This window comes from Oryzias latipes, chromosome 2 (genome assembly GCF_053564925.1).
Source record: "Oryzias latipes strain Hd-rR chromosome 2, Olatipes_Hd-rR_3.1".
NCBI classification, from domain to species: Eukaryota; Metazoa; Chordata; class Actinopteri; order Beloniformes; family Adrianichthyidae; genus Oryzias; species Oryzias latipes.
In genome coordinates, this window is record NC_136238.1 from 13,154,219 (window position 1) to 13,168,907 (window position 14,689).

Consider the following 14,689-nt stretch of genomic DNA (forward strand, 5'->3'; position numbering starts at 1 on the left):
ATGTTGCGCCTTCATGAAATACCATTTTTGTGTGGACAGTAAAATAGTAGGGCCTATGGTGATCTTCGGGCTAATGGGCGCTGCTGCACGATGAAGGCTGAATTCAGAAGCACTGTGGTTTATTGATAACTCTGTTCTATCTATCTGCGACGCCATAATCGTACATCCCAGGCGGTGCCAAGTCTTATCTGGAGAATGTGATGTTAACAGCAGAGCCTCTAAATGATCTGACGTACGCGCCCAGAGGGAGGTATAAAGGCAACAGTGCCAGGCTTTGTGCCCTTGACTGGATTTGAGATCCAAACAGATCCTGGAATGACGCACGGGCCATTAGAGATGGAGCTGCGACACCGCCCCTTGCTGGTTCACCAGCATCTCTGCATCTCCTGATTTATTAATGGGCCAGGCTCCTGCTGATGGATCTCGGGAGACGCAACGCATTGAAACAAACTGTTTTCTCTGAGAACTATACAAATTGCTCATCAAAGCCACAACATGGGACCTCTAAACATCAATCTGTGGGAGCGGCGATGGTTCCATAGAGGGCTAATGTTTTTGTTTTTTCTCAAGGACATCAGGAAGACGAGTTGAGTCGTTTCCATGTTTGCTTTGAATAAAGCCCTGACTATCGAGGCAGAGGCTTCTGGATTTTTCAACATCCCTTAAGGTCCCACTTCGATCATCTTTTGCTCTTTTTTTGAAAAGCCTTCCAAGTGGTCTTTTAATTCTCATTATCTCTGTTTTAGCCAAAATCAAAAAAACTGTGTCATTTTCTAGGACAGTTTCTGCAGAGCGACAGTAAATCATGAGAAATTCACCACAGAGTTGTGAGCGAGACCATTGGAGCAGAGCCACCCCGCCCCCCTTCCCGTCACCAGTAAGTGAGAGCTATCTATATACACTATCTCCTGCTTGCTTATTGCCCCTCACATGGTATTATTTTGTGTTTTTACCTCCTAATTTTAAAGAATTTGAATATTAGCCATTAACGCGCAAGTAAACTCTGGTTTTGTTTAGCGAAAGTGTGAATGCAGAGGGAATTCTCAACGAGAAAGATGGTTTTTATTCATGTTTTTCTTCCGGGTCTATGGTGGTTTTATGAAGCACCGCTCCAAGAGGGCTGCTGTTCCGGGATTGACCTCTAAAATCAGATGTTTTAGCAAACCAAATGCAAATGTTTAAGAGGAAAAGAGAGCCCAGAAACATCTTTTATAGGGTTGCAAGACGTTGGCCAAACATGACGAAAACCAAACACAAAAATGCTTGACTTAACCCTTTGAATACCCAAAAATTAAAACTGCGAACTGGGAAGAGCCCCGGACACCAGGCGCTCTCCTGCAAGCCCCAACCCCAGGCCTGGCTCCATAGTGGGGCCCGGTGACGCCAAACCGGGCGACGTAATCGGGTCCTTGGTATTACTCTTCATCAGCTCCATTTCAGTTTGAAATGAATCTATTTGTCTATTTGGATCTATTTTTCTGCAAGTGAATTTATCAGAATAGAGCGGAGGAGGAAGCTTGTACCCCGCTCAGCGTATTTTCTACGTCTCAAATACATTCTTTTTCAAAATGCCTTTTTTTTGTCTGTTCCTGATTCACACTGATTTAAATAGAGAAATACTCAGAAATGCAATTATTTAGCTAAAGTATCCTAATATAAATCCTCCATCAGAAACGCCACAAGAACATGGTGAAAATTTTCATTGGAGTGGTTCTTTAAGAATCATAATCGGGTTTTATTCAAATGAAACAGGTTTCCGTCTGGTTCTGGGCAAGTATCTCGTATTAGACACACTCTTGTTCTAAATGATATTCTGTGATGGAAATCCACCCCTCCCCACCCTGCATATGGAACGGATCCATAAATGTGCAACACCACTTTGGGAATAAATTAGAGGTGCTGCTGGCTGAATCCAAATGACCATGTTAACCTTTGCTAACAAAGTTCCACTGACATTCAATTTTCAAGGAGAAGTGAGAAAAAGAGGGCTCTCTGTAATTTTCTTTTTACACCCAACTGTTCTAATAATTTCCCACCCTTGTGTTCACAGATTTTCGTGTCTAATTAGGAGGAGAGTTGGAGGACGAGGCGTCTGAATTTCAATAAATTACCAAAGACAGGTTTAATTCGACTTGAGCATGTGCAGAAGAGGTGTGGTAATTACTCAATGTGCTGATGAATCTCAATGGAGATGTGAACAATGAATCTTGGATTAGTAGTTTTTTTTTTTTCTGTCTTTGATGCAATAGAACTCAAAGAAAATAAGTTGCTTTAAACTACTCCAAACATATAGAGATGCACATAAAGTTACATCAGAAGCAACATTTTAAAGACTTTGAACCGATAATCACCCACCTGAATGTTGGGTTTCATGACTATACTCAAGACTGGGAATATTCGCATCACATGTAATGCTACATTTGCATGCCCCTCTGTAACACGCCTTCCAGCAACCACTTCCAATGAACAGTCGATGTCGATGTAAATTCTGTTTTCAAAACTCTCACATTCACGTTTTCGGGCTCTACGTAGAAAATATCCGGCCATTGAACGCACATGGAAAGTGGAACCAGGTTGAACTTTGATCAATCAGGGACTCCGATCTAGAAGTAGCGTATGGATGGCGTCCCTTTGGATTCACAGAAGTGCCAACCGTTTGAAAACTGACCAAGAAGGGGAAATTAATCAATTGTATGACACAGTCATAAATTTGAAAAGAGCTGTGAAAAAGAAAAGCCTGGAGAAAGATGTGCGACATTTCGCCCCAAGCCTCTGCCAACTGTAGGTGGTGAAGATGCTTTAGTGTCGGGTAGCGATAGACCCGATACAGTAAATGTTCAAGAACCCACGATATTGAATCTGTGACACATGTCTGATGTCAATGTAGCTTAATGGCTGAAGGAGCATTTACAGTGAAATATGCTCTCCTTAGCATTTTCCCTACTGCCCTGTCAGCTTAGGTTGGTCTTGGGACAATAGCTGGGACATTCTGCTGAAAGGTTGTCTCTTCCAGAACAACAGGCTGTTGGATTGGGATTTATCCCAATAGCAGAATGAAAACAGCAAATGTGTTTACTGAAATGGAAACTGGTATACAAATACTGGCACACATGTCATAAAACAAGATAAAAAAAACCACAAAGCTATGTCACACACTGACATTTAGAATTATTGTAATTTTACAGCTATTGTATAATTTGTCATGGACACATTGGCTAATTTGTGGTTTAGCGATCTGCTAGTGAGGTCAAAATTTGCCACGCCTCAGTGCTTCACACAATCAAAGCAGTGCCGGATGCATTTCAATTATCAGAAGACTACGTCATGCTCTCTGGTTTACACTTTACAGGCTTTTTGACTAATCCCAGTTTTAAACCTCGTCTACAGAACAGTTTTCCGTGTGTGCCCACCTGGTCCTACCTTCACAAGCCTGCTGAAAATCCTCCGTTACCTCCAAGCTATGCCACATCAGTGAGTCTCACCACGACTCCTAGCCACGCCACGACTCCAAGCCTCGCCACGTCTCAGAGCCACGCAAATCCTCTCAGCTGCACATCAAGAGTCGCTTCGCCGTTGAAAGAAAACAACATCCAGACTTACCTGCTGATCCTCATCAAAATATGGACAATAAATCATTTAATCCTACTCCATCTCCTGTTTTCCTTCCGGGTTTCAATAATTGGGTCTACTCAGCTTTGCTGATCATGACAGTTTTTTTTTTTTAATAAATGATTTGATACCTGAAATGATATGGAATTACCTTTTTGTAAACAATGGATTCAGTTTGTTTATAAATGTATTTATATATTACTCACTCCAGGATTTCATTTCTTTTATCTATTTCATGTTTGCAGCAAAATTAATAGCTTGGAATTTCTTCTCTCTATCAGCATTATTCAAAGGTTGTCAATTAATTTTTATTTTTTTGGTGGATGGAGAAAACATGCTTTTTATTTTGTTGCAAATGACAAAAAGAAAAAAAGTAAAAAAAAAAAAAAAAACACATTAAATTTGACAGAAAAAAAGTATACATCCTCTAAACCTGTTTTGTTTCCGTTAAGGGTCATAGGGTTGCTGGAGCCTATCCCAGCCAATGATGGATGAAGGTGTGCAAACACCCTAGATGGGTTGCCAGTCTATTGCAGTGGGAAAAAAAACAACAACTTTGTACACAATTATTGAGTTTAAATTGTCTTTCAAATGACAGTAAACCAATGCCACTCTTCTGACGTGATGCTAATCCATATCTGCTAACCACACTAGCAATGAACCGTACCGTTTCTGTTTCGCCCCCAAAAATCCACCTTTATCATGGTAGGGAGAACACGTCAATGTAAGGGTGGGGTCATAGGATAGCACAAGGGTTAAAGGTGAAAGGAGGCCACTTACATTGGAGAAAAACACAGGTCAAATTCCCTGTGTGTTCTATATAACCAAGTCTCTCTTAGGAGCTATTGTTATACAATCTGCAAACCTGAACATGATGGCTATTTTATAGCAATCATACAAATCTAAGTCAATTTTATTTTTCCAACCTGAACAAGTTTTTCAAAGTTTAAGATGAAACAGAGTTTTATCAAAGCATTTTTTAACATTCCCCCTGATTCACCAACTAATTCCTTGCTGTCAGGCCTTTAAAGCCATCTATTGCAAAGTTTTTCAAATCAAAGGGCAAATTTTTTTTTTTTTTACCAGGAAATTCCATTGAGACTGCATCTCTTTTTCAAGGAAGACCTGGGCCAAAAGGCATCAATACAAAATAAATACAGTTAAAAAACAACTGAAATTAAATACATTACAAAATTTCCCCACCAACTCAATTAATAGGAGCTGTGATGTCACAGAATGAGCATTTGAAGCTTCGCGTCCAGGCTTGACTGCTGTCCATTTCCCATAATTACTGTGTCACGCTTGTTGCTCGCAGAGCTCAGCCAGGCTCCGCTGGGGCTGTCGCCGGTCCCCCTCCATCAGCCGAAAGGGCCTGGAAATCAGCCAAGGACGTGGAGGGTGATGCAGTTGGCGTTCCTGCGTCTCACAGCACAGTAAACGGGAGGGTAGGTGTGTGTGTGTGTATGCAAATGAAGGGGTTTAACAGCAGATGGTGACCTGTCTCGGAAGCTTCCGGAATGATGTCCAGGGACAACAATGGCAACGTTTCCCCTCTTCCTGCACGCTTTATTGGGGATTGATATTCTCCTGCATATTGATCAAAATGTCAAATTCCTCTCTAAAATGTCACCACAGAAATAACATCAAATAACACTCCTGGAAGCAAACCTTCCTGGGGCCAGAAATGAACTCCACAATGCATTTCAGAATAAACCAGTATTGTGACAAACGTTGGCTGCTGGCACACTAAGCCCAGGATTTCAATGGCTTCTAAGTGTAAAGAGCATTATAAAGGCATACACTGGAGATTAGGCTTGTAATCTTTTTTGACAACCTCACTGTCATCGATTATTAAGCCCCCAATCTATAATCCCAAAAGCGCACACAACAGACACCTTATAGTGGGAAAGCCTCTGTGAACATTCATTCAGTCATTGTCAACAACCTTTCCACAAACGCAAACAAGCCTTACTACATTTATGTGTGCGTTTCGGGAAGCATTTTGTCTGCTCGAGTCAATGTGACTTTTTATTCCTTTGTAATAAACAAGCAAGCGTTCTTTCAGAGTCGGTTCATTTCTGTTATTGAGGCGAAAACTGAAACACAGCTGGGATGAAATGGCAGGCAAGTTTTGGCTGGAGTCGCAAACAAAAGTATGGTATGTCTGGCACAATTATTGTTGCCACTTCTCAGTTGTGTATATATTCTCACAGGGCAGAACTAGAAGGCAAACTTTTATTATATCTTGAAACTATCTTTGCCTTTCACAGATGAATTACACATTTGGTAAGATGGTATGTGTACCATCCAGGTACAGACTTGACAGGTACCTCTACTGTCACAGTACAGTCTTGACTGATATTTTATTGGGTCCCTTTTCAGGCTACACTGGTGTCCAAACTGTCAACTGTCAATTGTGCAGAGTTGAATGATATTGTGTATCGTCATTGCTCAGGCTACACTGGTATCCCTATTTTCACATTGCAGACTTGACTGACATCCCTACTATTTATGTACAGGATGGTCCGGCATCCCTACCGTTATTTGCCAGACTATACTGGTACTGCCACCCTCGATGATCTGTTTGGTTTAATCCTTTCGTATTATTAGTGCAGTCATTTTATTGAATTTGTTCTACATGATTTAGGCTTGTGAATACCAGGCGATTTTCAACTTTAACATCAGAGTTGTTGCCGGCGATGCCTACACGATTAACACAAATCAGGGGATTTTTGACAGGCGGCTTCACAGAGTGGCTTTGCACCGATGTGCAACACGTGACTAACGTAAAGTAGTGCAAAATAACGCAAAGCTGCTTTTTCTCCGCTTGAGAATTTGCTGAAAAGACGTTAATTACGTGAATACTCTTTCTATCTGGTAGATAGAAAGGTTGGATTAACCGGTGTAACAAGAGGGGCAAAAGAGAACCTGCTTTGCTGTCTTGGGTTCCTTATAAAATTAGAGGCGATCTTTTGCAGCACCTGCGTCTCATGCACAGTTACCGTCTGCCCTTAGAGAAAGGCAAACATCCAACTGCAGGAGCTAGTCTTTTATCACCCCCTTTCTGTTCAACTCTCTCGGCTGTTTCATATGTAAACACTTATTAAAAATAGATGCTTTGAATGATTCTTGCAGCACCTGCAGAGAAAGACGTGGAGAAAGCATCCACTGTGTCCCCCACCAATCGTTTCTGAAAGCAAATCTCCTATTTTGCTTTTTATAGGACACCTTCCAAGAATAGCCAAAAGAAGAGCTCTATGCTGTGATCGGCACACTAGAACACTCCACATCCCTTTCACTTGGCCTTGGAAAAAAAAAAAAAAAGGACTCCTACTGACTCTTTATCGTGAAACACAAACCGCCATGAAATTGAAGAATACACAAACGGCACAGAACACAGGCGGAGCGTGTAAATTCAATGCCCGGCTGCAGAAAACCCAGAGGGGATTTATGGACAAGGGAGATGACTTGCAGTGACACTGTAGTAGGTTTAATCCCTTTTGTGTTCCCTGCATAAGGAAAACGCACACCTACGGGGACTTTGTGTTGAGTTTGTGTTGGGGCAGTCCTCTGGAAGCTTTAAATCTTACGCTGGCGGCGACAGACAATAAATGTGGGTGAGCCAGGAAGTGCTTGGGGTACTACGGCAAGAAGTTTAGAAGAAGGCGTGCACGGTTAAATCTGAGCTTTCTGATGACTAGTGACCAGACAATAGTATTTGACAAGAAGCGATACCTGCTTAAATCTATTTCTTCTGGACTATCACCCGTGTCATACATATCAATATATGATATATCAATAACTGTCTTTAAGCACTTTTAATTATTAGCATCCTTTTTACATCATCTATAACTCAGATTCTTATTGCTTTAGCTTAGAATAGAAAATAGTCAACTAATTGTTTAGTACTGCACTATTTATACATATTTTTAAGCTAGCTAAGATTTGTCTTGGTTTCATAGAAATGTCACTCAGGCAAAAGACTGTCCATTTGTCCACCTCAAGTGTTAGCTTTCCCAATATTGTCCCCAATCAGTAACTTATCTCTTCATAAGCCTTTTTAATATTTTCTGACTCTTCTGGAATTTTTTTATGATAAAAGTGGTTTTGAATCAGTTTTTTTATTCAAAAAAAGCTGACCAACGACATTTAGCATTGTAGAAGATCATTTGTTCTGAATAAAGTCAAATAAAATGAAAATAAAAAATGCTAGTTTTTAATTTCTGCTCCTACCATAATTAGTTGTGGTATTCCTCGGGGTTTTGGTCTGAGACCAATTTTGTTCCTTTTTAAATACACTTTGGGCTTCAAAACTTACACTTTTAACAGTCCCAGCAAAGCATAACATTTTCAATGCTTTGCCGAGGCTGTTCTGTATCGGTGGAGCCTAAAGAGACTAAGTTGTTGATGAGCAGAAAGACCTGGATGACCTGTGGGTTTCCACAGTTGAATTCAAAGGAAAACAAAGTAAATTGCTTCTGGTCCCAGAAGACCTGTGAAATTGTATTTCAGCACCTTGGCAAATACACATTTAAACAAAACGGGTCTTTTCATTCATATTTTATCCTTCCATCAAAACAATCATCTAAAAATTCTAAATGCGGTCTCTCAATACAAAACTGATATAGCTATGACTTCTAGAATACAGCAAATTAAAATCGGGTCTTCATCGAATTACCTAAAAGTGATCTGGCTCATCCAAGATTGTAGGTAGAGTCCTGACTGTTTTGGCAAAAAGGTGCCATCTGTCTTGTTTTCTAAGGGTTTAAATTACTAATACAATTCTTATTTAATACAAAACCCTTAAGGGGCTTTGGTCCATCACTTCCCACAAATCTCATTGTTTTAAAAGCTTCGCTTTGAATGTAGTTTTAAGCCATGAATGAGTGTAGATCTTTAATCTTCATTTTCCAGTGGACTGAGCCAAGTCTGGGTTCAGAAATCAGGCATTTTTTTTAAGTCAGATTCAGTCACAGACACCGACTGAATTAATTAGCAAACCTTTTTGACTTAATATTAAATAAAGCACTTTGAATTGCACTTGCTTTTTAGAAGGCATATTTAAAAAATGTGATTTATGTGTAACGGAAACTTGTAAAAATTGGTTAAAGTTACTCTGATGCGGTACTTTTTGCAGTTGGAGTATTACTAAAAATCCGGCTGGAGAATGATATGGTGCCGTCTTTCAATGTCTCCTATGGGAAATGTATAGTGTTACACTGCATAAACAGTGTTTTATGGGGTCATAAAAACTGGAGGGCTGGTGAGAGTGGATAAACAAGGCTTCTGCATACTTGTGTAATAAAACTTCACATTGTTTAAAAAAAAGCCTCTTGAAGCTCTGCCATCTATTTCTACAGAAAATTCATATTTGTTTTGGCTCACGGCTAATGACATGCTCTCAGTGTGGGCAACTAAACCAATAAATGCGTGTTTGATAGCTCCGTTTTTAAAAGGGGTTGTGTATTTCAGTTGTTGGAGATGCAAACTTGAAGAAAAACTTGAATTAATTGGTCCAAATTTGGAGTTACACTGACTTGGCATTTGTACCAATGTCACCCATTTTTGATCCCAAAGGAGTTTCCAATAAATCTGTTTCTTGACTTGCAAAGTGGCAGCATAAGAAAATGTTTGGCATTGTCAACTTTCATCCAATTAGAAGTGTAAAAAACAGGAAAAACCCTATAAAAGGTTGAGTTTGAAAACTAAATGATGATCAACTTTTGACAACTCCTTGGATAACAATTCAAAATATACCAATACCCATGTTTTCATCTTTTGTTTTTCTATTATGAGCACAATTTATTGGCTAAAAAGGTCTTTGGACTTGTGACATTTCACGCTTGTCGGTAACATCGGTTTTGATGATTAATGGGTTGGTTTTCTACCCCGTGGTTCAGCTAAACTTGACTTCTCTCTACTTAGTTTGCCTCTGCAGACAGTAACCGTCGAGGTGGGAAGGTTCCCTTATTTATCATCGCAGAGAGTGTGGGAGTGGGGCGGCACCCAACAGGGCGCAACACACTTCCCTGAGACGACAAACGACCAGCTTTTGAGGATGCAGATGGAGCAACAACTGTACAACAGACAGCGAGAAAATGGAAAAAGGCTCGGGTAAAACTGCTCTGAATACATGATGACATGGAAATGTAGCCGATATTGTGTCAAATGATTGTAATTGCTCTTTTTATTTGACAACATGTAAAGCGTGGTGGTGACATTTTCCAGGTTTTTAGATAAATTAAAACAGCTGAAAACTAACTAATGTTTGATGTTATAGAAAGTGACTGTACCACATGAGTAAAAAGTGTCAAACTTGTTAAGAATTTTTAAGATCTTATGGAATTTTAATTCATTTATTGGCAAAAGATATTAAATAATTGGCACTGCTCCTCTAACATCTACATTACTTTATTTATGCAATGAATAGTAGGATAAATTTTGCTTTTCTTTTAGGCCAAATGAGACTTTTTCTACCTTCAGGACGTACCTTGTGAGGTCCGCGACAGTTTTGGCCTTGATCCAGAAGCATTTTCCTGTTTTTGGCAAAGTGCCAAAAACAGGAATTTTGGAATTTTGAAAGCCTTTCAAAATTCGGAGCAATTTCCATCCATCTTATTTGGCATTTGGCGCACTTAACAGTCTTGTCATCTCTGTTTTGGAGCTCAGCCTGGCCAAACAAACTGCACCGAGAACTGCTGTTTGTCCTCCCCCATCCACAGAAACCTGTCTGAGCTTTATGCGAACATCTTTCTGTCAGAAATACCTCCGCCTAAAGTCTCCATTCTGACAAAAGCAAATTAAATTTGCAAGCTTCTTCCCTCTCTTGCAAGGCTTTGTCTTTTATCCAGTCTTTCTCAATAAAATATTACAAAACACCCTTGCAGCGTGGAGAGAATAGTTTAATGCGGATATAATGAGTGGGCACATGAGATTAGCATCAACAAATGTTCCAATCTGACCTTTTAATTTTTTATGCTGCACTTTTCTCTAAAACAAAGCCTTGAAAAAGTCTGAGTCCAAAATTTCCTTTTTTGCAAAGGGATGCTGGTTCCAAGAGGATAAGAGTATTCTTGTGTAAAAGAAGCTGTAAGTATGGTTATAGGCTAATATCCTAAAAAAAATACTGTCCCTTGAGATGTAGGTTTTTAGTTGAAATTCAGTTGTGCTTTTGTTTGAATTTTCTATTTAGAAATTCATCAGGGTTAAGTTCAGTTTCTGTCTTTTCTTTTTTTTTTTCTAACTTGTTCAGTCCAAGAACTGAGCAAACAGCCACCCAGCCAGGTGCATAGGCGAGCCCAGCGTCAGGACCCCCAGGACAGGACAGGCGCGCTCCACCGTACCGGGCAGCAGCCATTGGGACACTGGTTGCTGGATACCGAGACACTGGCCAAGGACGAAGCCAGGACCCAGAGAGCCCAAGATCCCAACCACCCAGCCGGAGTCTCGTCAACGCCGGCCAGCCCCGGCACAAGACCCAAGCAACCCAAAGATCACGACGCAACCACAGCTCCACGCCTACCTCCCCCCACAATACACTACCCTCTACAGCCCCCCTCACCCAACACATCCCTCAACCCCTCCTCCCTCACCCCCCCACTGCCCTTCCCACTCTTGAAAAGGGAGGGTGAGCCCCAGCGGGTACTGGCGAGGTAGCCCCCAGGCCTGTCCCCACCCATGCACTCTCACACACATTCTTCTGATTGCCCCCCACCCTCCGGCGCTATACAGTAACCAACTCCAGCCCCTCGAACCCCTAGCACCGCACGCCCAGCCACCGGCCTCGGCTAGCAGGGTCCCCACAAGCCAGGCCGCCCTGGGGGGACCAGGCGGGTGAAGAACGGCTGCCCTTCCCCGTTCCCACCTGTGTATTGTGGTGTGGGTGCGGGTGTGTGTGCTGCAGGTAAAATGGGAGGTCTCCAATGGGGCTGTGGGCCCCGCTGCTGCAAAGCAGCAGAGCCCCCCCCTGTGTGTGTGTTTGCTGTGTGTGTGGTGCCAACATGCAGTGTCTAGAGCAGGGGTGGGCAATTCCAGGCCTCGAGGGCCGGTGTGTCTGCATGATTTCTAGATAGTCTTGCTCTACTCATGGCTGATTACCTGGTTCAGGGTTGTCCAGCCAATAATCTTGCCCTACTCATGGCTGATTACCTGGTTCAGGTGTGTCCAGCCAATCAGAACATGCAAGAGCAGGGTATGCTGGAAAACATGCAGGAATGCGGCCCTCAGTGCCCACCCCTGGTCTAGAGTGAGAGTTAAAATTGAGGGGCGGACCGGTGAGAGATGAGCCCGGATGTTTCACCGTGCCCCCCTCCACCAGACCCCCCCCACAAGACCCTAGATGAATCAAGGTGTCTAATATGCGAGTAAAAGTGGAATGGAGGGCGGGTGCCAATGAGGCCCCAAAGAGAGTAACCCCTGGTCAGCCCCCCCAGCAAATCCTACCCGTCCAATTCCCGGAGCCCTATGTGCATGTGTGCAAAAGTTTTTTGGGTGGAAAGGACCTGGCGGATCGGCACAATTGGGGGAGAAGGCTCCCCCCAAGCGACTGGCCCCCCAGCCAGCCTCAGTAGGCGCCTCACTTCCCAGGGCGGCCAGCCAGCCGCAGACAGAGACCGGGACAGCGCCAGCGCAGAGAGACAGTCAGCAAGGAAGGGACCCAACGCCGCACCCGAGGGGCTGGAGGTCCAGCACCACCACTCATACCCCTGACCTTCCTGAGAAACTAGCACTACCCCCCTTCCCAGGGCCTCCCCCCCCAGAAAAAATAAGAAGAAGAAAGAGAAAAAAATAGATCCTGTCTGTTCTGAGGTTTGATGGGACGCTCCTCATCACTTCATGTCTGTTTGTTAAGGGATTTTTAGGACGCTCCTCATCATTTCATGTATGGTTTCAGTTTTTTTTTTACGATGCTCTTCATCTACAGGGCTACCCACAAAGCATAGGTGGGTTGCCCCCACCTATGCTTTGTGAAGGATGCAGAGATGCCCTCACTGCTCTTTCGGGAGTTGTTGGAATGCTTCATCACATCTTTTCTCAGGAGGTTGCATTTCCTCATTACCTCATACTAAATGGTCCCTTTGACAGCTTTAAGTAGTTCTGTTAATTTATCGATTACATTCTCCCAAAACAACCTTTGGTTTATCTGAGGTTATTACTCTATTTGGACTAGACTTTATTGGATTTTTGCAAAAGAAACCTTTCAAACTTGACACCAATAGAAAAGGTTAGGCTCATAAAACGTTCTGTCGAAATGACTACAACTTGAAAAACTGGCATGCATTGGCCCAATACAAATCCAAGGGTGACATCAGCGCTGGCTCTGTCCATTTCTTTATACAATCACTGTAAAACACCAGTTAAGTATACATCAGATGGAAATGTTGTTTAATCATTAGTCTTGGTTATGAACATACTTGTGTCACGTTAAACTCTTTGAGATAAGACAAAATATTTGAACTGAAGTGAAGGAGATGGAGTCATGGAAAGGTTCTCACTGATTATTAATAAACAAACGCCTGGCTGGGTATTAGAGTGTCCTGGCTGCACTCATCAGTATTCCGTCTTGAGAGCACCTGCTGCTGGGGTGGATGCTCTGCCAGTTATTGGATTGCTAATCTCTTCCTGGGAGGCCTTTTCAGCCAGGCGGACAGATGAGGGGTGAGGAAGCCAATAAGTCATCTATGGGGAGAAGCTGATGATAAACTTGAGTGAGGAGGCAGCAACAGAAGGAAGGGTGATGGGAGGGGGCGTGAAGGAATGAGAAATGGAGGTCCATGTGCGCAGCCGGGCCGGCGAAGGATGGCTGCCTGGCTCGCTGGGACACGCGAGCCTCTTGATTTCCTTCTCCACGGCCACAGAGTTATTGCCTTTATTTGAAGAGCACTTCGGCTCTCTCCCTCAATAGATCAGAGCGTTTGATAAAGGTGTAAGGGGAGGGGGAGGGGCGGTCAGGGTGAGCGGGTGAATCCAGAACAGTGCACTCTACACAGCTGAAGCTGGTCCGCAGCACCGCTGATTGCTCTCTTAATGGTGATGAATGTTGGAGGATGGCAGCACACTGCCACACATGTGGTGATGGAAGGGAGCAATAACTCTGCATCATCAGACCATCCACGTCACACAGGCACCGTTTAAACAAAATGCATGTCATCCAAACAATAAAACAGGTCGTTAGAAGGATGAAGTCACATTTTAACAAGAGGATGAAGAGTAGTGTGTCCTCAGAAACTATAAACAACTTTTTTTTTTGTCTTAAAGGCTTCTGTTTTTTGTTGTTTTTTACAAGAAAATATGATCAGAAAAGTGCATCAAGCTGGCCAACTGTCTACTCTGCAAAGAAATCACCTATAGATTCTCAGAGGTGCCAATAATCAATAAAAGAAATCTATTGTAAACATTATACTTTCTTCTTTTAGAAATAATCTTGTACTGTGTTTTTTTCCCCACTAAAATAAATACAAAATTCTTTTAATCTTTGCTATATTTGGTTAGTTTGTTTTCCTAAAAGTCTTCTCTAAAGATATTCCACCTCACAAAAGTGGCGTTTGGCTAAATTTATTTAATGAACTGAGTTGCACTAGCAAAATGACTAAGTTTACCTCATCAGCAAACAGAAAAAGGAAAAGACAAATGTAAAACTTAGGGATCCAAATTTATAAAGACCAAGCTAAGGCAAGAGAAAAAAACAAATCAAACAAAGTCCCACGCTGATCATCTTTTTAATCTATATTAAAAGTGTTTCAGTAGTCTAATTACAAAGAAATTACTTTAATTGACAAAATTTGTCAATAAGGATATATACTTGCATGCAGAGCGGAAGAAGTTAATTAGAAATTTGTCTCTGACCAGCCCCTTCCCGTCACATAACTGGGAGCTCTCTGTTTACGCGCTCGCCCCTCAAACCTCCGACTTAACGTTAGTGGTGTGACAAAAATGGCGAGCAGTCTTTCTTCAGTGAATTGAAGCAGGGAGCTCATGGGCCCATCCAGTCTTTTCTGCATAACATATACTCTTTCACAAACGGCAGGTTTTTTTTTTTCATTTGCTCCTGATTCATGGCTGTATGAAGAAAGAAATACTC

The 14,689-nt window shown here is 42.2% G+C and overlaps 1 protein-coding gene and 1 long non-coding RNA gene across 4 annotated transcripts in view; one reads left to right on the plus strand and one right to left on the minus strand.

The window, feature by feature from the left end:
• The window catches only part of LOC101163306 (beta-1,3-galactosyltransferase 1), a 148,569-nt gene that overhangs the window by 105,560 nt on the left and 28,320 nt on the right, over positions 1 to 14,689 (minus strand). The window lies entirely within an intron of this gene.
• LOC144984436 (uncharacterized) lies at positions 639 to 3,567 on the plus strand. The gene is made up of 3 exons (XR_013648105.1): positions 639 to 877; positions 2,051 to 2,151; positions 3,388 to 3,567. It is a non-coding gene; the product is annotated as an uncharacterized LOC144984436 (long non-coding RNA).